At 39.7% G+C, this 26,239-nt stretch overlaps 1 protein-coding gene across 10 annotated transcripts in view; it reads left to right on the plus strand.

Annotated features, from left to right (window-relative positions):
* Nucleotides 1-26,239, plus strand: part of MRTFB (myocardin related transcription factor B) — a 296,817-nt gene that overhangs the window by 96,853 nt on the left and 173,725 nt on the right. The gene's annotated exons all lie outside the window — the stretch shown is intronic.

Raw genomic sequence — 26,239 nt, forward strand, 5'->3', positions numbered from 1 at the left:
AATGGGTTGGATTTTATGCATTTGCAACAGTTTCTTCCTATTTTAGGCATAAAGCTTAAAGTTTAGACTGGCAGTGTAAGTGGTTATTTGATTGGAAAGTTGGAAAGAAGAGAAGTTCTGTCTTCATATACAGGATTTGTGGTGGTAGAATATTCACATGAAACTGCTTCACGGTCAGGGTGAGAGTACTGAACTGCAATAGGAGGGCAAAATAAGTGCTGATGTGTGGCATAGAGAACATCTCCCTAGCAAAGGCAACACTCGGCCTTCCTTCTGTAGCATGTACAGTGAGTTAGTCCCTCACAGAGGTTTCATTGAATTTAGAGTCTTAGGGGGAGAGTTTGGGGAAGAGGGGTAGAGAACAGAAGCTTTGGGCTACAAGTTCCATAAAGAATGTGGTGCTTGGTGGAGCTCCCCGGGGGTAGGCCTCTCCAGCCTTGGAGTGTCCCATCCCCCTTGAGACCCTGGACTGTTTGTGCTGTGATTAGAACTTGGTCTGGAGCTGGGCGGAGGGGGTCTACCATCTACCACTGCAGAGTCTCAGTTCACTTCAGTTCAGTCACTCAGTCCTGTCCGACTCTTTGTGACCCCATGGTCTCCCTGCAGAGTCTCTAAGTAGACTTCCGCCACGCCACGTGTGAGGTAGTGGTGTAATGAGAAACGCGGGAATTTCACATGAGCTTTACCTCTGTGCCTGTTTGTTCAGAGAGGACACCTAATTCATGGTGCAGGTTATGTTTGCGTCTGCTAAACCCAGTAAGTTTTGTTGTAAGTAGATTTCAGTCTGTTTTAATGTAACAAAGTTTTTTTGTCTGAATCTTCTGGCAGCCATCTCTCAAATGTTAAGGTAATAGCTGTCAGTAGGAAGGGTATCCGCCTACATCTTTTTTGCAGTGCTTGAAGCCATCCCACTTCCTTTTTCTTTTTCCTTAAGAACTGATTACTGACACTTGGGAATTATAATCAGATTTCATCAATCTTTATGGAAAGGTTACCAATTATTGCACTGAAAAATTGGCATTTGTCTCTAATAGTAAGTGTTTCTCTTGGTATGTCTCTCTCAGTTCATTGCTTTTAAATACCTCTTAGGTGAATGAATGCTTTGTGTCATGCCCTGATTTAATACATTTAAAGCAGACTTTATTGATGGCTTTCTTACTTTCAGTTATATGGAAGGGGGAATAATTTAATAGAGACTTTTCATAGGATCTTTTGGTTGCTTAGATGTCCTTGGGGTAGTAAAGAATGACTGGTGTCAGTTACTTGTGTTGTGATACAAGCTCCAGAATCAATATCTGCATTGAAGAGTTGAGAGCAGCGAGGATTTTTATGGTGGGGTGTGCATATTGAGCGTTGGCTGTACCTTCGGCGTGTATTGTTTCATTTTGTTCTCTAATGACTCTCAGGCTAGGTTCAGTCACTCCAGTTTTAGAGAATAGAAGGCTTGGTTATGAGGTTTGTCCTTGGGCACTCAGCTAGTACATTAAAAACAAAACAGTAACTTGAATCCAGATCTCTCTGGCTTTTCTTGTCACAGTTCTTAGAGTGTTTCCATTATCGTAAATGAGTGAAATGTTGGGCGGAACGAAGATACAGCCGCTTTATCAGCGCCATTGCCCTCGTTCTTACCCTCCTCTCTGTTTCTAATGTTCTTCAGCATTAACTGGCGAATTTTAGGAGCCTGCCAAGGTGTCTGGCTCATTGTGTTCAATACAACATGGGCTTGTTTAATTTAGCAGTGCTCTGAGATGAAAGGTTTGTGACGGCCAAGTACAAACAGACCTTCTGTGGGATGTTAATTTTGTTATAGGAGAGAATGCTTGTTTTTCCTTGCTCTGTGTTAATAAAGAAGCTGGCACATTTTCTCATCAGTTAAAAAGGACTTTGACTTGTTTAAATCTGTGTAATCAAAGGGAAGCGAGTGGTTCTGGTAAACATTTTTCTTTGTGCACTTTTTGGTTAGTTCCATTTTATACCTGCCAGCAAATTGCAGTTTGCATGCTCTTTTGTTCTTTTCTTCTTTTACTTTGAATCTGATTTTATGATTGGTCGCTGTGGGGATTTGGTGGTAGGAAAATAAATCATTTCCTCATTTGAACAGATTGTGCGTTTGTGTGTGTGTGTGTTTACAACAGGTTATCCTGTGGTAGGCAAAGTGATTCAGTCAGGCCCCTGCACGGAGGTGTCACTATATGATTTTGTGTAGTAATTTTTTTTCATAACATCTCTATTGACATGTAATTCACATACCACAAAGTTCATCCATTTAAAACATAAAATTCAATAGATCTTTCTGTATTCACAGAGTTATGCACGGATCCCCAGTCTCATTCCAGACACTTTAATCACCCCAAAAAGAAACCCCAGACCTAGTAGCAGTCACTTTCCATTCTTCCCTGTCTTTAGTCTCTGGCAGCCACCGTTTCTACTTTGTGTGTCTCTGAATTCGGAGTATGTCATATAAACGGAATTATACAATACGTGTGACCTTTTGTGTCTGACTTCTTTCACTTAGCATGCTTTTGAGGTTCGTCTGTGTCATAGCATATATAAGAATTCATTCTTCTTTGTTGTTAAATAATATTCTACGGCATAGATAGATAACATTTTGTTTATTCATCCGTTGATGGCCACTTAGGTGGTTTCCAGGTTTTGGCTGTTGTGAATGCTGCTGAGAACATTCATGTCTAAGTTTTTTGGGTGGACATCTGCTGTCATTTCTCATGGATATATATCTAAGAGTAGAATTGCTGCCTCTCATGGTAACTCTATATTTAACTTTTTGAGGGATTGCCAGACTGTTTTCCAAAGTGGCTGTACTATTTTACGTTCCCATCAGCAGTGTTAGAGGATTCCATCCTGGCCAACACTTGTTATTTTTTGTTTTGTTTTTCATAGTAACCATCCCAGTGGGTGTGAAGTGGTCTCTCGTGGTAATTTTGATTTGCATTTTCCTTAATGGCTGCTGCTGCTGCCGCCAAGTCGCTTCAGTTGTGTCTGACTCTGTGTGACCCCTCAGATGGCAGCCCACCAGGCTCCCCTGTCCCTGGGATTCTCCAGGCAAGAACACTGGAGTGGGTTGCCATTTCCTTCTCCAATGCAGGAAAGTGAAAAGTGAAAGGGAAGTTGCTTAGTTGTGCCCGACTCTTAGCGACACCATGGGCTGCAGCCTACCAGGCTCATTCGTCCATGGGATTTTCCAGGCAAGAGTACTGGAGTGGGGTGCCATCGCCTTCTCCGCCCTAATGGCGTTCAATATCTTTTCATGAGCTTCTTGGTCACTTGTATATTTTTTAGAGAAATGCCTATTCACATTCTTTTCCCATTTGAAAAATGAGATTGTCTTTTTATTGTTGAGTTATTTTTGTGTATTCTAGATTTCTTTGTATATTTTAGATGCACCCCTCTGCCCTCCACATAGGGCTTTATCAGAGATATGAACTGTAAAATTTTCCTCCCTTCCTGTGGGTTGTCTTTTCACTTTTTTAAAGAATGTTCTTTGAAGAAATTTTTTAATTTTTGAGTAGACCAACTTCTGTTTTTCTTTGGTTGCTTATGTTGTCTTGCCTCTGTTTGAAATTTTCTGCAAGTTAAAAAAAAAAATTGCATCTTATTTCTTTACATCTGATTTTAAAAGTTGCTGCAAAATTAAATGGTCAGCTGTTAACTATATAATGGGTAGAGGTATTTAAACATCTTTCATATTTTCAAATATTCTCATCTAATACAAGGTGAGAAGACCAAGTTTCCTAACCTAAAACCCAATGTGCGTTTTTTAAGTTAGAAATAATGTCTGTCAGTGTTCTGCCTAGCTCAGAATGCATGGGACATTCTGTGAACATTTTCAGTGTTTTGTATGTACTAAGCCCTTGACTAGGCTTAGGGATCCGGAGGTGAGTGGGCCATGGCTCTATCCTCAAAGAACTAAAGCTCACACGCCAAGCTAGAAGCATCCACAGACAGTGGAGACCCATGGAAGGGAGGAAGGAGTACTCTCCTGTATTTGGGTGAGAATGCCTCACTGAAGAGTGGACACTTGAAGCAGCTCTATTGAGATATAATTCATGTACCACGAAGTTCACCCATTTAAAGCATGCAACTCAGTAGATTTCAGTACATTCACAAGAGTTGTGCTCAATCCGAAAAGATGGGTGGCAATCAGAACCTTTTGTTAGGGTCTTTGATTTTCTCCTCCAGTTTCTTGCTACTGTGTACACCGTGTCTAGACCAGGTATCTTGTAGCCACGGTATTTAGAATTCTTAGTGTAATAACATGTAGAAATGGATGTGATGACTTTGATGCCTAGAAGTGAACCTAAAGAAAACCACTTTACTTTCTTCAGGTTTTCCAAGTTTTCAAAATGGAAAATATCCTGCTTACCAGTCAGTTCAGCATTGGGCGGGGAAGGGTGTGTGTCTCTCTCTAAGCTAAAGCCCGCGTAATTCCATACAGTCAGAGCATAAAATGTGAGGCAAGGAGTAACAGGTGTGTGTGGCTGCAGAGGAAGACTGATTGTAGAGAGCTGGGCGTGTCCTGTTAAGGAGTTTAGATCTTGTCCCTGTTGATGCTGGAGCCACTCTCCAGCAGGGGGGGTGTGATGTAGTCACTCTGGCCCCTGTGTTATGGATGCTGCCTCCAGGGGCAGGACTGGAGACCAGAGTCCCATTAGGCTGTTGTGTTAGTCCAGTAAGTGAGGACCTGAACTAGGGTATTTGTGGCAGAGTTAGATAAGACTCAGGCTGGAAATGCTTAGGAGCTATCAGTCAGGAATCCTGGCTACAAGTAACAGAAATCCTCCTTAAGTTTAAACTATCTTAAGTTAAAAGAGAAATTAATCGGAAGGTTCTTGGAGAAGGTTGTAAAAGATATGAAATGCTGCAGAAACCAGAACAACCCAGGGACCTTGGGGATTGGAAGAGGTCTCATCATCACAGGGACTCTTTCTCCCAACTCTGGGCCCTTGGGCTTCTGCATAGGGCAGGGGCCATCTTCATACTCTCTTGCCAAGAGGAAGAAAAAGCTCCTCTCTCCCAGCTCATTTTTAAAATCCCAAGGGCTCTCTTGGCTTTGAGTTTTTTGCCTTCACCAGGCATGGGCGTCTTTGAAAGCTGTCTGCCACCATCACGTTGGGAGTTCCCAAAAAGAGGAAGGTTGTTGGGCAGAGCTGACTGTGCACACATACTCAGGGAGTCCTGAGCCGGAGGAGATCTGAGGAGGAAGAGTGCCTCCCTCTTGTGTGTCTCTGGTAGCCTGTGATGGCACCATTGCCATCGAGAATGCAGGTTCAGGGAGCAGGCAGACTGCAGTGCCATGAGTTCAGTTTCAGACCAGCTTAGACTGGAACACGGAACTAATCACAACTTGTATGTTACATATTTTTACGACTATTTGACTGGTTTGGCTTTCTTCACAGTTAAAAGTCTCACGAGGACAGGGACTGTCTTGTTTTCTTCATTCTGAGCTTCCAGAGCCCAGCATAGTATACTTGACACATAACAGGTAGTTCAGTGAATATCTTTGTGAATGATTCAGGTGAACACGTTCAGCACGCAGCTGAATATACAGTTTGGATCTCAGTTGAGGACAGGAAATATAGTTTTGGGAGTTATCAATGTAGGGCTATGTAGTGAACATAGTGGCTAAGGGACTGTTATAAAAGACCTGAAATTTTCATGTCTAGGTAATGAAATTATGCCTTTTTCCTTTGCCATGCCAAGTATTATCAGTAATTATTTACTGACAGTCCTGCTAATTAGTTTTTTAAATTTCGTGACTAAAATTGATTTGTGATAGGTAGGGAAATAAAGGTGATAAAGACAGATTCTGTTTGCTTTTAAGAATAACTGACTCATAGGATGAAACCTTGGATATGATTTCAGATCACTCCTGTAAGCTCTCACAAAAGATGTTTATAAAACACTTGGAACAATACAGATTGTACTAAGAAAATGTGCTTTGATCAACTCTGGAGATACAAAGCAGGGAACTTAATAAATCAAGTCCTATTTGTGAATGGAAAGGACTGGAAGTTCACCTTAAACGTAAGAACTACATAGCAAGACCTAAATTTTGTATTCTGAATAGCAGATGTTAACTTATTTTCATCTTTTATGTTAAAAAAAAAAATTGCAGGTTTCAGATTTTGGCATCTTGAAATCTGACTCCTGATTCCTATCTCTTAATAGCTTTTGGAACACTAGTCTAGAAGTGGAATTTGACTTTGGTTTTTTACCCTTTAATTTTGAGGTGAATGTGCTGCCAGCTCTGTCTTTCCTCTATATTCAAGAAAATCAAATCACAGGTAGCTTGGATATGGTATAATTTTTATTATTTAAATATTAGAAAAATAGGGTCTTATTTATCTAAAGTAGTAGTGTTACGTTGATACTTGGGAAAGGTGTTTTTTTGGGTTTTGTGCTTTTTTTCATTTTAATGCATAAATAGAATTGTATTACTTTTATGGGCTAAACGCTCTCATCCTACCACCTTGCCATATGACAAGATATTATAGTAAATTGCATGTATTTTAAGTGTCTTCGTTTATTGCCTAGATTCCTTTCTTACCCTCCTAGTAGAAATGTGAGCCATATTCGTTTATTTAATTTTTCGCCAAAGAACTTTAACTAAATTTGCCTGACTCCCAGTGCAGGCAAGTGTCTTTTAGCAAGTTAATTTAAAGGAGCATTTCTAAAAACTCAAATTGCATAGATTATAGCATTCCAGCTTTTTAAATTACTGTTAAGATACATGTTTAAAATATGACACAGATGATTTTCTTTTGGTTTATAGATTAATGCTTATTCTTTCAAATAGGTTCAACACATATCTGATAGACTAAGACTGTGTGCCTTCTGAATTTTACCAAGGCTCCTTCAAGACGGGGAAAGAGAATACATTTCAGATCTTAATGATAAAGTCAAAATTATGAGTTTGACTCCTGCATAAGCTAGTTAAGTTATAAATGGGAAAATCTCCATGCTGAGACCCCAGACCCCAGCAAACTGTATCCTTTTTGAAATCAGTTACAGAGCTGAAATGAAAGAAGGTTGATTTCTGGAGATACCCCTTATCAGCTCCTGGAGAAAAGAAAAACTTTAAATACCTCTAATATAGTTTAGCTTATTCTGTATTCTGAAATGATTTTTATCAAGAGGTTCTTACCTTTATTCTCTTCTAGTTAATTTTTCAGAGGTAGCATCATTGAAACGAGAAAAGTTTACAGCCTAGATGTCAGAGAGGGGTCCGTCAGCAGCCCTTACAGATGGTGGTGCTCAGTAGCCCTTGAGGGAAGAGGCCTGGCCCTCTCATGCTGCCGGCCCGGGACCCGTCAGGGCCGCTCCTCTGCTGCGTCGCTTTCACGTGCGCCGTATCTCCACTCCTTAGTTCTTGGATTTTTTTTGATGACTAATAAATATAATTTATCATATATGATAATATAACTTTGTCATATAATTTTATTACCATATCATTCATGATGAAAGTGAAAGACAGAGTGAAAAAGCTGGCTTAAAACCCAACATTCAAAAAATGAAGATCATGGCATCTGGTCCCATCACTTCATGGGAAATAGATGGGGAAACAGTGGAAACAGTGAGAGACTTTGTTTTGGGGGGCTCCAAAATCACTGCAGATGGCGACTGCAGCCATGAAATTATGAGACGCTTACTCCTTGGAAGAAAAACTATGACCAACCTCGACAGCATATTAAAAAGCAGAGACATTACTTTGCCAACAAAGATCCACCTAATCAAAGCTATGGTTTTTCCGGTAGTCATACCGGATGTGAGAGTTGGATTATAAAGAAAGCTGAGTGCCAAAGAATTGATGCTTTTGAACTGTGGTGTTGGAGAAGACTTTTGAGAGTCCCTTGGACTGCAAGGAGATCCAAGCAGTCCATCCTAAAGGAAATCAGTTCTGAATATTCATTGGAAGGACTGATGCTAAAGCTGAAATTCCAATACTTTGGCCACCTGATGCGAAGAACTGACTCATTGGAAAAGACCCTGATGCTGGGAAGGATTGAAGGCAGGAGGAGAAGGGGATGACAGAGGATGAGATGGTTGGATGGCATCACTGACTCAATGGGCCTAAGTTTGAGCAAGCTCCGGGAGTTGGTGATGGACCGGGAAGCCTGGCGTATTGCAGTCCATGGGGTTGCAAAGAGTCAGACACAACTGAGCGACTGAACTGAAAAATAATTATAAAAGGAGCATTAAATAATGGGGGAGGAGGAACATCCAAATAGTTCACCTCTACCCAGATTTAGTCTAATTAAGGAAGGATTTGTCTGAGTTATGGAAAGTTTAAAACAATTGAAATGCATCTCTGATTAAGTGTGTGTAGAATTTAGGCTAATGTGTTGCCTAGCAGTTATAAAGACTGGTGATTGTAAATAATATATGCATACTCTGTATGTAAACTGACATTTCTAATGGACTTTAGCTGTGGTTTCTGTAGTTTAAGTAGCTGATGACTCTTGATTATGCTCTCAGTAAACAGTCTTTCTCACTAGACAGAGAATGCAGACACTTTTCAACCAGTGCTTGCTCCTTTGTTAGTCACGCCCGAATTTAATAAGTTTTATTCTGCATCTCAGAAGTAGTGAAATAGTGTGCAGAAATGCTCTTAAGGGTGGAAGTGTGTGGTTTGTAGGCTTCTTTTACACATGTGTTGCCATGAAACGTTGCATATAGAACAGCTTATCTTCAGATGGCAGTAGAGGTCTGGACTGGCCCTCACACACGCTCGAGGAGCTCCATTTGAAACCGTTGTTCAGGCTGTCATGAATGAAAGGTCAAGTCTGGGGAGGAATGAAGGATATAAATTACTTGTCTGTATATCCTATTTGGTAATACTTTATACTGTATTATTTACTTATGTGAAAAACATGGGTGCAATTTAAAATGTTTGACACCACCATACACATGGTCAGAAGTAATAATCACACTGGCAGCTACTCTACCCCATAACTCTAAGGCAGTCTTTTCATCTTAGAGGAAAGACCTTGCCTGACTTGCCAAGATTATGATAACGAAGGGTACCCAAAAGCCAAAGCGAGGAAGAGTAATTATCCTATATACCTAGTCCTGTCAACAGTGTTGTTCTCTCTTCCATGGTAAGACATAGTCCGATTAAAGTGAATTAGAGAATAATAACCACACTGAGAATAAACACCAAGTGCTCATGGTTTTAACAGTCCACGTTCTCAGACAGCTGTGGTCCCTGTGGGAGCCTGGCTGGGAGACTCACTGCTAAGGAGTTTAAGATTTCTTCTGTTCTGTTCATCATGGGGAATAGCTCAGTCATCTTGGGCAGGTTCTTAAAGTCCTTGATGCTCTACCAGTCTGTGGAATGCTTCATCACAGAATTGCCATGAGGGCAAGTGGAAGTGCTGCATCTGGAGTGGTTAGCACAGTGCCTGGCATGTTTTAAATCGTCAGTAGAAGTTAGGTGATGGACGTTAACAAGAGGGCAGTAATGGACGGAGGAGGTGGTGTGAAGAAGCATAGATTCGGCTCTCAGCTTTAGCGGAACTCCACTGCGACAGGTGTCGTTTTACCTTTTAAATTAAAGTAAATATTGGAGGCAAGTTGAAAAAGCTTCATAATGAAAACTTTGTTTACTCTCAGCTGTTGAATGTCTCTCCTTTTTGGACATGTTTCCTACCCTTTTACTTAAAAATTCTTTATTTTCACTTTTACAAATCTGAAAAACAGAAATGAAAAGTTAAAATTACAGAATATGCTGGTTAGTTTTTTGTCTTTCATTTTAATGGTTATTGCTTCTCTACAGGAATGAAAATATTCACAGACTGTGCTCGCAGAACTTGTGGTCTGGAATGCCGTGGTTACCGAATATTTAGGAGCCACCAGGGAGGTCTATTTAGGAGATTAGCAGTGTTTAATGTGGATGTGAGTTTGGATATGATGTGTTTAGAACATGTGACAGAATCATTTTGTCAGTCAGAATTTACTAAAAGCTTATCACCTGATAAAATTGTTCCTTTGAGAACAGAAAACATGATAGTTCAAAGACAGCTTAAAATTTTTAGGAAAGGAATAACAGTTTCTAAAGGAATCTGAAGCGCAGTACATCAACGGTTTTCTCTAACAAGGGATATTTATTGATTTTTTTTGTCCATTGCATGAGTTCATTGGATTCTTTTATTAAAAAAATCCTAAAAGAGGAGTACTACTGCACAAGAGAAAATATAGCATAGATTTTCAAATGGATGCCCTTGATAAGCTGTAAACTGTCGTATATATTAATAGCAAGAGGTGTGGACCTATTGATTTTTGTTTTTGATGAATAAATAAGCTTATATCTTCTGTCAGATGTAATTACCGTCTTTGGTCCAGTTGACATGGAATTCTCTAAAATCGGCAGAGGAGAATGTGCTATGGCATAGGATCTCATCTGATGCTAACAGGGACCTGACTTAAAGTTGCCTAGTTGTTATGGATGGTTAATTAATTATTTATGGGTCTTGCTACATGTTTTTCACATCTTTTTATACTTCTAAACTGGCAGAATCTCTTAGAGATGACAAGTTCCACTCTGTGTTTGGAAGTACTTTTTTTTTTTAACATTTGTCCTGAATTCACTTAGGTTTCAAAAGATAGCTTTGTTCTGGAATTTTAAGCTGTCAGTGTCTAATTCTTTATTCATCTTAGCACTGGCATTTATTATTTTAACTTTATATTAGAAGAGTAATCATCCTATTTCCATTGATATTCTTTAGTTGTATTATTTAAATGCAGTGACTAAAACCTTACAGACTGGATGCAGAATGGCTTTGTAATTTGCTGCTGACCATGCTGCCTGAAGCCCAGAGCGGACAACAGTGACAGACAGAGTACATGTGCGGTAAATGTTTATTTGAATTAATGAATTGCTCTAGGCTAGCTTGTGGTTATAATATTTTCAAAATTAAGTGACCAAGCATTCAGTACTGGTAGTTTAGCTAAACATTTGGGCTTTGTTTGAAGCCAATAAACAGACCGCCGAGTCATCCAGGGAGACCAGTCTGTTCACTTTTCCGTCCAATAGTAATTTACTTTTACAGTTGTGTTTATATAGAGTAAAGGTCAAAAGAGAAGATGTATTTGAGGCAGTTATATCAATTGCTTCATTACAATGAAAGATTTTCAATATGCTAATGAAAAAGGGGCAATCTAGAATGGATATTGTAAAATATAAGCAGTTATTTTTTCCCCAGTTTTATTGAGGCATAATTGACCTGCAGTAAATGGCATGCATTTAAAGTGTACGATTTAATCTGTTCTGACAAACACATACACCCTTGAAGCCATCACCACAGTGAGAACATTGACAGTACCCATGGTGGCAAAAGCTTCTTTGTGCTCTTGGTAAAGCCACCCTCACACCTTTCTGCTTGTATCTCCATGCAGCCACTGATCTGTTGCTGTAGATTAGTTTGCCTGTTCTGGGGTTTTATGTAAGTGGATTCATGTATTCTGTACTCATTTTTGCCTGGCTGCTTTCACTCAGTGTAACTATTTCAAAGTTCATTCATGTTGTTGAGTGTATCAGTAGTTTTTTCCTTTATTCCTGAGAAATACAGATACTCCACAGTTTGTGTACATATTCCCTGTTGATGGCTATTTGTGTGTTCCCAGTACAGACTATTATAAATAAAACTGATCTGAAAGTTTGTATACAAGTCTTTGTATGGACATATGCTTTCTTTTTTCTTAGGCAGATACCTAGGAGTGGGGTGGCTCTATCCTGTGGTAGGTTATGTTTAAGTATTTTAAAACCATCAAATTGTTTTTCGAGTTGTCATGTCCTTTTACAGTTATCACCAGCAGTGCATGAGAGTTCCAGTTGCTCCACATCTCTGTCAGCAGTTAATATGGTCAGTCTTTTTAATTCTAGGCATTCTAGTAAATGTGTCGTGGTATCATCTCATTGTGCTTTTAATTTGCATTTTCCTAATGACTAATGTGTTGAGTACTTTTTTATGTGCTAATTTGCCATTTCTCTGTGAAAGGTCAGATATTATTCATTGATTATATTTTTTGTTTTCTTATTGCTGAGTTTTGAGAGTTCTTTATAGATTCTATATGTAGATTCTTTATTAGATAAATGATCTGCAAATATTTTCTCCAGGTCTGATTTGTCTTTTAATTTTCTTAATGGTGTTTTTCAAAGAGCAAAAGTTCTTAAGTTTGACGTTCAGTTTATCAGTTTTTCTAATTTATGGGTTATGCTTTTGGTATCATATTTAAGAAATCTTTACCTAATCCTTGATCATAGAGATTATCTCCTGTTGTCTTGTAGAAGTTTCATAGTTTTAGGCTTTTACATTTAGGGATATGATCCATTTTGACTTGATTTTTGCGTGTGATACAAGGTGTGATCAGAGTTCGTATTTTTTGCATATGGATATCTGGTTGTTCTAGCACCATCTGTTGAAGTGACCATTCTCTCTTCACTGAACTGCCTTTGTGCCTTAGTCAAAAATCACTTGTGGTCTATTTTGGAGTCTGTTTTGTTCCATTTGTCTTTTGTCTGCCATTATGCTTCTACTATGCTGTCTTATGGAGAAGGCAATGGCACCCCACTCCAGTACTCTTGCCTGGAAAATCCCATGGATGGAGGAGCCTGGTAGGCTGCAGTCCATGGGGTCGTGAAGAGCCAGACACGACTGAGTGACTTCACTTTCACTTTATACTTTCATGCATTGGAGAAGGAAATGGCAACCCACTCCAGTGTTCTTGCCTGGAAATCCCAGGGGACGGCGGAGCCTGGTGGGCTGCCGTCTCTGGGGTTGCACAGAGTCGGACACGACTGAAGTGACTTAGCAGCAGCAGCAGCATGCTGTCTTAATTATTGTAGCCTTATACTCAGGGTTGAAATTGGTAGTATTAGTCCTCCAATTTTGTACATTTTTTTCAAAGTTGTTTTGGCTATCCATATAAAATTTAGCATCAGCTTATCAACATATACAAAACAGCCTTTGAGAATTTGTTTGGGATTGTGCTGAATCTATATGTCAATTTGGGCTTCCCAAAATAAAAAATGGAAACAGTGACAGACTTTATTTTCTTGGGCTCCAAAATCACTGAAGATGGTGATTGCAGCCATGAAGTTAAAAGATAATTGCTCCTTGGAAGAAAAGCTATGACAAATGTAGACAGCATGTTAAAAAGCAGAAACATCACTTTACTGACAGTGGTCTGTGTAGTCAAAACTATGGTTTTTTCAGTAGTCGTGTGAGATTTTAGAGTTGGACCGTAAAGAAGGCTAAATGCTGAAGTATTGAACTGTGGTGCTGGAGAAGACTCTTGAGAGTCACTTGGATAGCAAGATCAAACCAGTCAATCATAAAGGAAATCAGCCCTGAATATTCATTCAAAGGACTGACGCTGAAACTGAAGCCCCAGTACTTTGGCCACCTGATGTGAAGAGCCAACTCATTGGAAAAGACCCTGATGTTGAGAAAGATTGAGGGCAGGAGAAGAAGGGGATGACAGAGGATGAGATGGTTGGATGGCATCACCGACTCCGTGAACGTGAGTTTGAGCCAACTCCAGAAGATAGTGAAGGGCAGGGAGCCTGGTGTGCTGCTGTTCATTGGATTGCAAAGCGTTGAACAAGACTGAGTGAACAACAAAAAGCAAAGATGGCACTAGTGGTAAAGAACCCGGCTGCCAGTGTAGGAGACTTAAGAGACACGGGTTCAGTTACTGGGTCGGGAAGATCCCCTGGGGGAGGACGCAGCAACACACTCTGGTATTCTAGACTAGAGAATTCCATGGACAGAGGAGCCCTCGCAGGCTACAGTCCTTAGGGTCTCAAAGAGTTGGACACTACTGAAGCAACCTAGCGCGTATGCATGCGTATGTCAATTTGGAGAGAATTGACTTCTTAGAACAGTATTAAGTCTTCCAGCCCATGAAGATATTTTATTTCTCTCCTTTATTTATGTCATTAATTTCTCTCAACAGTGTTTTAAAGTATAGATCTTGCATATCTTTTGCCGGATTTAGGCCTATTTCATGTATTTTGGCCTTATTATAAGTGGTATTTTTAAAAATGTCAGTGTAAAATTGTTCATTACAATTCAGAAATATAGTACAATTTATGAAAATACAATTTGATATGTATATATTGGGATAGCCAAAAGATTCATTCAGTTTTTTTCCAGAAGATGACTCTGGTAATGCTTAATTGTCTTTAACTTCATACAAAACAATTTTCTTAGATTGTATTTTGATAGCTATTGTCAGTGTGCATTAAAAAAAACTTAAATTGGTGAATTTTTGTGTAGTCATTTTAATATTGAAGATGGAAGGAAAAAAAGCAACGTTTTTGTTGTGTTATGCTTTATTTCAAGAAAAGTAAAAACAACTGAAATGCAAAAAAAAAAGATTATAGCATATGGAGAAGGTGCTGTGGTTGAAAGTGTCAAAAGTGGTTTGTGGTTTCACACTGGAGATTTCTCACTGAGTGATGCTCTGCATTCAGGTAGCCCAGTAGAAGTTAATAATGATCAAATCAAGACATTAATTGAGAACAGTCTGTGTTACACCCTTCTGGAGACAGCTGACATACTCGAAATAATTGTATCAAGTATTGAAAATCATTTGCATTAGCTTGGTTGTGTTAATCACTTTGATTGGATTCCACGTAAGTTAAAAACAAAAAACAAAAAAACCTCCTTGACTGAATTTCCACATGTGAGTCTTTACTAAAATATAATGGAAATGTTCCATTTTTAAAACAAATTGTGATGGACAATGAAAAGTGAATACTGTACAGTAATGCGGAATGGAAGAATACAGGGGACAAGCAAAATGAACCAGCACCAACCACACCGAAGACCGGTCTTCATCCAAAGAAGGTGATCTTGTGTGTATGGTGGAATTGGAAAGGAGTTCTTTATTATGAGCTCCTTCTGGAAAACCAAGCAAATCCAAGTACTGCTCCCACTTAGACCAACTGAAAGCAGCACTCGAAGAGAAACATCCAGAATTAGTCAACAGAAAACGCATGATCCTCTGCCAGGATAATGCAAGACCACCTGTTTCTTTGATGACCAGGCAAAAACTGTTACTATAACTTGGTAAGTTCTGATTCATCCGCCGTATTCACCAGATATTGCGCCTTTGGATGTCCATTTATTTTGGTCTTTACAAAATTCTCTTAATGGAAAAATTTTAATTCCTTGGAAGACTCTAAAAGGCACCTGAAACAATTCTTTACTCAAAAATATAAAATGTTTTGGGAAGATGAAATTATGAAGTTGCCTGGAAAATGGCAGAAGGTAATGGAACAAAATGATGAATATGTTGTTCAATAAAGTTCTTGGTGAAAATGAAAAATGTGTTTTATTTTTACTGAAACTGAAGGAACTTTTTGGCCAGCCCAGTAGATCTTCTATCCTGCAACTGTGGTAAACTCACTTATTTTCTAGGGTCTGTTGCATTCTCTATATAAATAATTGTTATTCCTCATCTTAGAGGGAAATTATTCAGTTTTTCATCATTAAGTGTGATGTTAGCTGTAGTTTTTTTGTGGATTCTCTTTATCAGATTGAGGAAATTCTCTTCTATTTTTAGTTTGTTAAGAGTTTTCTCAGGAATGGATTTTGTTAGGTATGTTTCTGCATTTATTGGGATAATTGTATAATTTTTATTAGTTTGTTAATATGGTAAATTACATTGAATATATTTCAGATTGTAAACCAGCCTTGCATTCCTTGGATAAACCCCATGAGGTCATGATATATTATCCTTTTTATATATTGCTGGGTTTGATTTGCTAAAATTTTGTTTGCAATTTTTGCATCTGTTTTCATGAGGGCCATAACAGCTTCTTGTAATGTCTGCTTATCTTCAGTATCAGGTTAATGCTGGCTTGATAGAATAAATTGGAAATTATTTTCTCCTGTTCAATATCTGAAAGAATTGGTAATTTTCTTTTCCTTTAGTGTTTGTTAAGAGTTCACAAATAAGGCCATCTGGATCCAGAGTTTTCTTTGAGGGAGGATTTTAAACTATAAATTCAATTTTAGAAATAGATTCAGGGCAAAAAAAAAAATAGATCTGGTTCTGTTCAGGTTATCTGTTTCTTTTTGAGTGGGTTTTGGTATTTTGTATTTTTCAAAGAGTTTGTCCATTTCCTCTGTCAGATTTATTGCCATAAAAGTTTTTATTGTAGTCTCATATAATCTCTTTCATATCTAGAGTGTATGGTGATATCACCTCTGTCATTCCTTATATTGATACGTAATTTGTGTCTTATTTCTTTTTTCCTGATCAGTCCATTTGGAGGCTTATCAAATTTGTTTACCCAGTCAAAGAATCAGCTTCTGTTTCCTATATTTCTCTTTTTAGAAATTTCGTTGATTTTCTGCTGTAATCCTCATTTTTTTCCTTCCTTCTCCATACTGTGTGTATGTGTAATTTTAGTTATTTTTCTTTTTTGCTAAATTTTTCTAATTTTATACAATCTGGTTCTTTAGGGTCTTGATTTAGGTTGTTTCCTTCCCAAGATAATGGAGAATATTTAGGCTCAGAGAAGTTGAGACAACAGTTAAAATGCACATCCATTTTCTTAATGTCATAAATGCTGTGATAGAGGCAAGTAAAAATGCAGTGGGAACATACAAGAAGAGAGGTGAACCTGTGAAGAGTAGGAGGACCTCTCTGGCGACTTTGACGTCCCAGGAGTTTTATTCTGTTGAGGTCTAGGATAAATCTGTAAGACCAAATGCAAAGTATTAGTTCCTACAGTTTATTCTCCATTGGTTGCCGATCTCCCTCTTGGTTGCTGTATTCTGAAAAATGAGTTAGAATATTCCAAGTGTGACTCTGCATATACCTAATACTCCCTTGGGGTTAATCGACAGATCTGCTTTTTATTTCTGTTAAGACTGTTTGCAGTGGTCATGGTAACGCTAGCTGTAACAGTGGTGGCAGGTGTTGCTGACAGGAGTGTGTTGAATAGGAGGAAAACCTGGGGGCGGAATGTGAGGGGATTGTTAAAAAGATTTACATCAGTATCTCACTGCGAACTTAGTAACGAGTATTTCTCAAACTATTTCTTGTTTAACAGGTTATAACTTTAAAAAAAGTAATTTTATCATTAAAAAGCCATAATTCTATAGTTATTTTATAAATGGAGTGAAACCAGCATAATGTAGTGACATCTCAGAGTCCATATTACAAGGTTGAGTTCTTCTCCAATCTGAATCAAGGTACTATATTTAGGGATTTTGAAAAAATACAGAACAGCTGTTTGCTGGGAGGCACTAATAGAACTTGTGGTCAAATGTAGGGAAGAAACAAAAGGGAAGAAAGTGGAGTTATTTTCAAGTGGCCACGAGGGCCAAGAATCATGTGTATTATTTTATTTTCTCTTAAAAAAAAAAAGCAATGTGAACCTGAGCTTTTTTTTTTTTTTAATTATGGTTGGAAGCACAAGCTACTCCTTTAACTGGTTGCTTCTCAAAATTAAAAAATTTTCCATTTCATAGGTTTGTAAAGGAGAAAATAGCAGTAGGATTAAGCAGCTAGTTTTGATAGTGTCAGGACCGGAACCCAGACTCCTGAGTCAGACACCTGGATTCTAACAACAGCTTCCCTCTTTTGTACTCTGTGTAGCCATGAGTTTAGCTTAATGGTACTTTTCTTCTGGTTGTGGTTTAAATGAAAAACTGAATGAGTTATCACTCAGATGTTTAATACTATTTTCGGTAGGGAACCCATTTTTCTCTTCTCAAGGATAGAGGAAATAATTAAGGGTCATGCAGATAAGAAGCTACTTAGAGTTCTTGTGTCTGAAAGTGACTCCATCTCATCCATGCATCTACTTTATTTTTTTAATTGACATATAGTTGATTTAAAATGTGTTAATTTCTGCTATCAGCAGTGACTCAGTTATATACATACATACCTTCTTCTTTATATTCTTTTCCACTATGGTTTATCCAGGATGTTGAATATAGTTCCCCGTGGTATACAGTAGGACCTTGTTGTTTATCCACCCTATATGTAATAGTTTTCATCTACTAACCCCATACTCCCAATCCTTCCCTTCCCCTGTCTCCTTCCCCCTTGGCAATCACAAGCCTGTTCTCTGTGTCAGTGAGTTGTTACTGTTCCGTAGATAGGTTCATTCGTGCCATATTTTAGATATAAGTGATATCATATGGTACTTATCTTTCTGTTTCTGACTTGACTTAGTATGATAATCTCTAGTTGCATTCATGTTGCTGCAAATGGCATTATCTCATTCTCTTTTTATCCACTTTTAGAATTACAAGTCTTTTTTAATTGAACAAACATAACTGAATGTCCATGCATTGTCTGTCTTCCTAAAAAAATTTAAAGTCAGGGAATTGATCATGTCCCTACCCCAGCACTCAGCAAAGTGCCTGAATGCAACCCCATCTTTATCCATTCATCTGTTAATGGATACTGGGCATTGTCTGTTTATTGATCAAGAGGAACCTATAAAGGCCTAGTTTGGGCAAATTATCTGGGCTGAGCATATTTTCTCATTCTTTGCTTTTCACCATTTCATAGAGATTCTGATGGATACTTCAGAGAGCTATATGACACAGTGTCCTAACTTACTCCTGAAATTCACGTTTGTCAGATGCAGCAGCACCTGCTGAGTGAACATGATGAACGAAGTTCATTGAGTAGGTGGATGTCTTTATTTTTCAGCAGGACAACATAGTGAAGTTCTGTTAGTCTGTTCAGTTAACTGAATCTTAGCTTTTAAATGTATCAGCTATTTGAAGTCTTTGTTAACTAAATTGTTGGATTTTCACCAACAATTATAAACCGAAGAGCATCCAATTTGTCAAAAAGAATAAAAACAAAACAAACAAAAATGAAAATTGTTTTTGTTAACACAGAATTATTTCCAGTGGTGAAGTCTGAAAAAGATTTTTAGATGTAATCTTTAAGTGAAAGTGAAAATCACTCAGTCATGTCTGACTCTTTGTGACCCTGTGGACTATACAGTCCCTGGAATTCTTCAGGCTGGAATACTACAGTGGGTAGCCTTTCCCTTCTCCAGGGGATCTTCCCAACCCAGGGATCAAACCCAGGTCTCCTGTATTGCAGGTGGATTCTTGACCAGCTGAGCTACCAGGGAATCCCATAATCTTAAAGACGCTTAGATGAGCTTTTCCTTTAAGATTTAATTAACTCATGAACTTAGACTCCACAGTCCGTTTTTTTGCATAGCTGTCCCATTCACTGGGCAGCTTTCCCAGTTGGGATAGATGATCACTGTATTTTGTGGCTTCCATGATGTAGAAGTTATAGTTGAGTGTAGTTAGCCCACCCTTGAGCAGAGGTGTATTTACATTTCTACTTTGTTATCCTTTTAAGGCCTTTGGACTGTCGAAGTAGCACCAGTGCTTTTGTTGGTCAGATAATAAGGGGTAAAGGTAGTGGCCAGGAGGAAGGAAACCTTGTATTTAAAAAAAAAGAAAAAAAAATGAGATGTGAATGAATGCTCAGACATTAAAATTTAATATTATGGAAATCAGCAAACTTTCAGAAAGTAAGCAGCCTCATTAGGAATGAAGAGCTGAACCCATTTTTCCTCTCCCTTGAGTTAGATGCTGAGCTCGTAGAAGCCTTGAGAAGGCTGTCTTCTTCGACCACCACCACCCGGCCCCATTGCCTCATGGCGGCCATGTTTCAAACTAGCCCAGAGGGATCTCTCCTCTGATCTTTTTCTGACATGCAGAATTGTCCATGACATATTTTATGAAAAGGCAGTTGTCAGGAAGGAGTGGCATTTATTACTTTAAAAATAAAATGTCACAATTTGTATCTTTTGGGCTGTGGGAGTCTGACATACAGCTATGACCTGATTAGGTATATTGTTCTCGAGTAGACATTTTAGATTTGTTAAGTAATAAGATTCTGTCCTTTTGTTAATGGAAATTATAGTCTAGTTACGTTTGAAAAATTAAATTTCGATTTACCATTAGTGGTAAAGCTAGAGTGTTTTTAGAGAGGAAGTTATAGAAAGCTAAATGCTGTCATTCTGTCTCTTCATACTAAGAACAAAAGCAAATAATTGTGAACTATTTCAGTGAGTTGAACCTTAAGTCAGAACTTGCCTTTTCCGGTATCTTAAGAAGCACTTTGCTAGTTGCTATGGAAACACATTTAATTATTGAGTTGAAATTTGTGATGTAGATCCTCTATACAAATCTGCTGTGAAAGATAGATGTTGCAGACTAAGACTCTTAATGCTACTCCTACACCTGGGTCAAGAACAAACATTGACCACACACTTGCTGTATGGAAGGTCCTGTACGAGAGACCTGGGTACACAGATGGGAGGACAAGGTTCTTAGCCTCTAGCAGCTCAGATTCTTGTAGGGAAACAGTGATCAGCCATGTGGACCAGCGCTGGACCAGTGATAGAATGCCGGTGTGTGCAGAGTGCATTGGGAGGGAATATGTGAGGTGACTTTAAGGATGTGTGAAATTTCCTTGTATACAGGGAGTTGAGATGAACACTGTTCCCACAGCGGAACTGCCTGGATAGGGGCTAAGAGGTGAGCAGTTTTTGGTTGTTTTTAGTCACTGTATATCTCCTTAGCCATACTATTGGGAAATATTTGGGGAATCTTAAATTTTTAAATTCATGAGCCAGTTGAATGTAGACTGTGGAGTTCACCTTGCCAGCTGCCCACTTGACTGTGCGACTCTGAGGTATTTAACCTCTCCGGTCCTCATGAGGATGAAATAAGAGACTGTTGGTGAAGGGCCTAGTTCAAAGTTTGACATTTAGTATTAACATCATTAATATTATTGTTCATTCTAGCTGCCTGGTAATCTTGAATGTTTTTTGTAACAGCGAAGGATCTATATTTGTAAAACATTTTATGCTTGCTTGTCTTTTGAGTGTCTCACTGTGTGCTCAGCACACAGTGTGTCCTGTTGTTTTTTTCACCATAATGCTACTATGCACTTAATAGACTACGGTATAGAGTAAACATAAATTTTATCTATACCGGGGGCCAGAAGATTCCTGAGACTCACTCTATGATGATGCTTGCTTTATTGTGATGGTCTGGAACAGAGCCTTTAGTGCGTGTGTAGCCCAGTTACTTTTCCAGAGGGTCCACGAGAAGGAATAGCAACCTACCCCGGTATTCTTGCCTGGGAAATCCCATGAACAGAGGAGCCTGGTCATGGGGTTGAAAAGAGTCAGACATGACTGAGCGACTAACACTTTCAGGCATAATTACCAGAGAGAGCCCAAGGGGTAGAAATAGGAATTAGGCAGAATCAAAGTGACTGATGACTCGGGGGAAAAAAAGGCAAACAGAAAATCTTCTCTGCACGGTGGACGCGCTGGATGTAAGAGGGAAGCTGTTGCCCCCGTGTGTGATCCAAGCTGCCACCTGGATTCTCTTTCCTGTTCACACCTGGGTAATTGAAACCTCATTTTGCAGGACCGCTGAAGAGGTCAACCACGTACGTCATGTTTCTTTTAGAGTGAAGGGATTTATTACATCCTTTGCTGAGTGTAGCTTTTGATCAGGTATAGGAATGAGCGCTAACTATAGAATAGGAGGTGGGTGCAGTTGAGGGAGGTGAACACACCAGAAGATAGATTTCATTTTGGTCTCTAACAACTCTCCAACAAAAAGTTCCAGAACAAACTGCTTGTACCATCTGCTGTGCTAGAAACGAGGGATAAACACAGAGACGAAAAGATGAGCAGTTCCTTACCTCAGTGACCTTAAAGTCTTACAGACTGGTGAAAAGACAAAGGTAAACAGATAAATTAGCAGAATGCAGTTACCGGAGAGGAAGGTGCAGAAAGGTTAGTGGCAAAGTGCACCAGGAAGAGGGCACAGCAGGGGACATTGGGCAGACTCCCAAGACACACTTTCCTGTGTGTTCCTCTCAAGTGTCTGATTCCAGGCAGGGACGGGATGCCCTGATCTCTCACTCGAGGCATCTGCCTCCACTGCCTCTCTCCCAGGCCCCCTTTACTTCACTGGGGCCAGGGCACAGCAGTGGACTGCAGTGCTTCTGCATGGGAACTTACAGTGAGTCAAGCTGCTGTCCATCGGGCTTGGTCTCCTCCACCAGGGCTGCGTGCTTCTCTGAGCCCTGGATTTGCAACAGTTGCCAGGCCCGATGTTGGGTGCAGTGAAGGGATACACCGGGGCAGCTTAAAGAGTATCCAGGGAACCATAGTATCCACAGTGTCAGGTGGCTGTATTGCTGTCTCCTACACAGTCCAAGTGTTTGGAATTCTCTAATATACTTGAGTCTTGAATATTTGTATAAGATGTAAGGCTACTGTTCAGGAAAGAATACTGTGAGAATGGGAGGTTGAATTTCATTATAAGCTTCAATTCACTTAACAGCTTCCCTGGTGGCTCAGCTGGTAAAGAATCCACTGTAATGCGGGAGACCTGGCTTCGATCCCTGGATTGGCAAGATTCCCTAGAGAAGGGAACGCACTTCAGTATTCTGGCCTGGAGAATTCCATGGACTGTGTAGTCCATAGGGTCACAAAGAGTTGGACACAACTGAATGACTTTCATTCACTTAACCGCCCTTGATAAAAATTCCTAAATGTATCAGTTCACTTCAGTTCAATCTCTCAGTCGTGTCCGACTCTAACCTATTAGACTTATCTTAGAGCTGATGGTCCTTTGGCACACTTTTCTGGCTATGTACTTGAGGGCAGAAGAAGAGGGCGACAGAAGATGAGATGGCTGGAGGGCATCACTGATGCAATGGACATGAACTTGGGCAAACTCCGGGAGATGGTGAGGGACAGGGAGACCTGGTTTGCTGTAGTCCATGGGGTCTTGGAGAGTTGGACATGACTGGGTGACTGAACAACAGCATGTGTGAGCTGATGAAATCCGTGTGAGAGAGATGGCTATGGAAGCAAGGCACCATGGGTGACTGGGCCACTTCATAGAAATCTGGGAGTCAGTGTTCAAGGCCTGAACCCCGAGGAGTTTACTTCTCTCTCCCTGAGATTCAAGATTTTAAATGCATTTTATTTTTAAAGAGACTACTCAGTGATCTCTAGCTCAGAGTCTGAAAAGCTGTGTTTAGTAATAAACTTGGTGTGTGTGTGTGTGTATGTGTTTCAGTCAAAACAGCTTCATAGCAATAGCAGCAGCTACACCAACAAAGAAAAGCTTTGTACCATCATACCTATCAAGTACTACAGTAGCATCAAGTTCTTTGGGACTTTTAAAGCCAAAAGTCTTAATGTCTAAATGTTATTTACTGTAAGAAGACATGAACTCCTTATCCTAATCTGAAATACGCGTAATCCATTTTAAACTTTGTACCACATTACTATTTTATTAGTCTCTTCTGTTCCTGGCTTGTTTTAAATATAAAAATTATTGGAAGAAATTGTTTTTCTTTAAAGGATTTGAAGCTTAACTGTCTAAAGGCTTAAATATAATTTCTTCATTGTTCCTTTGCAACTTCTATAAAAATACAAAATTATTTTCGTACAGGAAGCTGAGAAAGCAGGCTGTGCTAAAGGAAGCTGCTGTGCAGTTCCTTCCTTGCTAAACTTTAAGCTGAGTGCTTTTCCTCACTCCAAGTTCAAGGGCTTAGCTTACGTGCATGAAAATAAACTGAACAGCACCTGCCTCTTAGTCACAAAGGGGATGTCTTGAAGCTGCGAAGCAGGCATATGTGCTCAGTTTCAGCTTTTGAGATTCCAGAGCATGTGGTAAAAAAATAAATTCAATAACGAATAGTATAGGACATTCCAGGGTTTCGGCAGCTCGCCTTGGCTTCCCTGGAAGCTCAGTAGGTAAAGAATCTGCCTGCAATGCAGGAGACCCAGGTTTGATCCCTGGCTTGAGAAGATCCCCTGGAGGAGGAAATGGCAAATCACCCCAGAGTTCTTGCCTGGAAAATCCCATGGACAAAGGAGCCTGGTAGGCTACAGTCCATAAGATCGCAAGAATCTGACATGACTTAGTGGCTAAACCACCACCATAGGAAATTAAATCAGAAGAAAGTATAAACCAAGGGGTCAGGTTTGATGCCTGAATTGTGTACATGTTAATCAGAGTACTGTCATCACTGCAGGGACTGATACTTGGAAAATCTGTCCTTGAAAACATGAAATTGTCACTGTTTTCCCAAAGAAGGATTTGGCATGTTTTATAGCTTTTTAAAATTTCTTTTTAAAAAATTTGTTGTTGCAATTCTGTGGAATAGCAAGACGAGAAAAAATAAACAATACTAAATACTTCTGCTATAAAATTATTCAGAGTTATCTATTGACTTCAGTTAGTTCAGGACAGACTACTCTAAATATCTCTTTTAATGTGGACAGCTTGCTGAAGTCCATGGTAGCTTGTTAAAATTTTTCTTGACACAGAAGAAATGAGATAGCCAACTTGTCCATATTGTTTTAGTATAAATAATTGTGCTTGGTTTTCATAAAACACTGGAAGCTCTATTCATGTTAAATTCTGTCAAGGCTCAAAGTTCACTAGCAAATTACCTAGAAACTCCACTATTTTCTAATTGGGAAAATATGTAGAAGCCTTGCTAGAAATACTAATGGCTGCATTTTGTTATCAGCAGAGTTCTGTGAGCTGACAGTATGAGGAATAACAAACACAAATTCCGGTCTTTGCCAAGGAATCATACAAGATTTCCATCACAGATGAGGCAAACAGCATCTGAAATTCTGTTACTGATTCAGAATAGGAGGGGAAGAAGGAAACAATAAGGGTCAGTATGGTTTACCCTTTAATTTCCAGATCTGTTTAATGACCCTTAGGGCAGGGCTGTGTCTTGGTTACTCTATTGCCCTGAGACTTACTAGAAACTTCAAAACTGCGCCTGAGCTGGGCTCCCCATGAAAGGACAAGGCAGGCTTATCTTCAGGAAGGTCCTGGATGGAGGCAGTCCAGCAGCTTTGAAGCTCTGATGGTTAAGAGCTAGCTCTCCTGGACCGGATACGTGCGGAGGCCAGGCTCAGACGGCTAGTTGCATAGTGCAGTTTTTGTCACTGAAGTGTGGCCCCAAGGGTCTCCGTGGGCAAATAGGGCTGTCGTGGAAGGCGCTGCAGAGGTGGACGGGAGACAGGGGTCCCGTCCCAACCCTTGCAGCAACTGGACTTAAGACCAATCACTTCACTTCCTTGGGCCTCTGCTTCCTCATTTGTAAAGTGAGGGAGCTAAATCCTATGCTCTCAGAGGTCCCAGCCCCTCCCGGCCTCCAAGTGCTCTGCTTCTGAGAACTTGACAGTGCAGGGTCCTGTCTTCCATCTCGTGACAGTTACACCCAGCCCCTCTCCTGGAGTTCGGGTTGAAATTGTTTCACAGTATGTGGTCCATTCTCCAGGTTCAGTTCATTTCTCTCTGGGAAATGTCATTTTTCCTTTCCTTTCTTCCTTCTCACTGCCTCCACCTTTGACCAGGCTCTCACCATGCATGTCAGGAATGTTTGCCTTCCTCTCTTGCCTTTCATCCCCCATCCCTCCATCCCCAAGTGTAAATCCGTCCTTTCCCATCCCCCCCATCCCACGCTGTGAGTCTTATCTTCCTTAAATCCTACTTTCGTCACAAGCATTTTCTTGTTCAGAAGTCATCAGCCTGACACTCTGTGGTAAGATTCTCTGTAATCTTGTCCCACCCTATCCATCTAACTTTGTGACTTCTACCACTTTCCAGCACACCATGCTGTGTAAAAGACTGGTTTTCATAAGTATTCCATACTCTTTCCTGCTTATTTAACTTGTTCATTTTGTTTCTTTCATCCGCAATACTTTTTTATTTTCATAACCTATACTTTTAGCAAATTCAAGATGCTCGAAAGGGAGATATCTGAATAAGTTGGCGTAGCTTAGGAGTGGGAGTGGTGGGGAGAGAGGTGGGTTAGCCGTAGCATGAAGGAAAGAACACTTAGGGGCCAGGCTGGTAAGGACAGTAGATGTTAAACACACACAGATTTTGATTCGTGGAGACAGGAAGTTTTAAAGAAGCTCACTCACATCAAGTGGCCTTTGCCCTCAATAAAACAGAAGCCACGTTCATCTGTTCAGAGTGATGGGGGGAGGGCGATGCTGGAGACTTGAAGAAAGTAGAAAACCACCACTTGCCATGGACTTTGGATGGGCCTTATCAAAGGAAAATAAAGGATTTACTGAAAAACATTAAGAATCCAGTTGAAATGAATCAATTCAATCAGTTTGTGGTGGACTCATTTCAGT

The sequence above is a fragment of the Ovis aries genome, chromosome 24 (assembly GCF_016772045.2).
Source record: "Ovis aries strain OAR_USU_Benz2616 breed Rambouillet chromosome 24, ARS-UI_Ramb_v3.0, whole genome shotgun sequence".
NCBI lineage: Eukaryota > Metazoa > Chordata > Mammalia > Artiodactyla > Bovidae > Ovis > Ovis aries.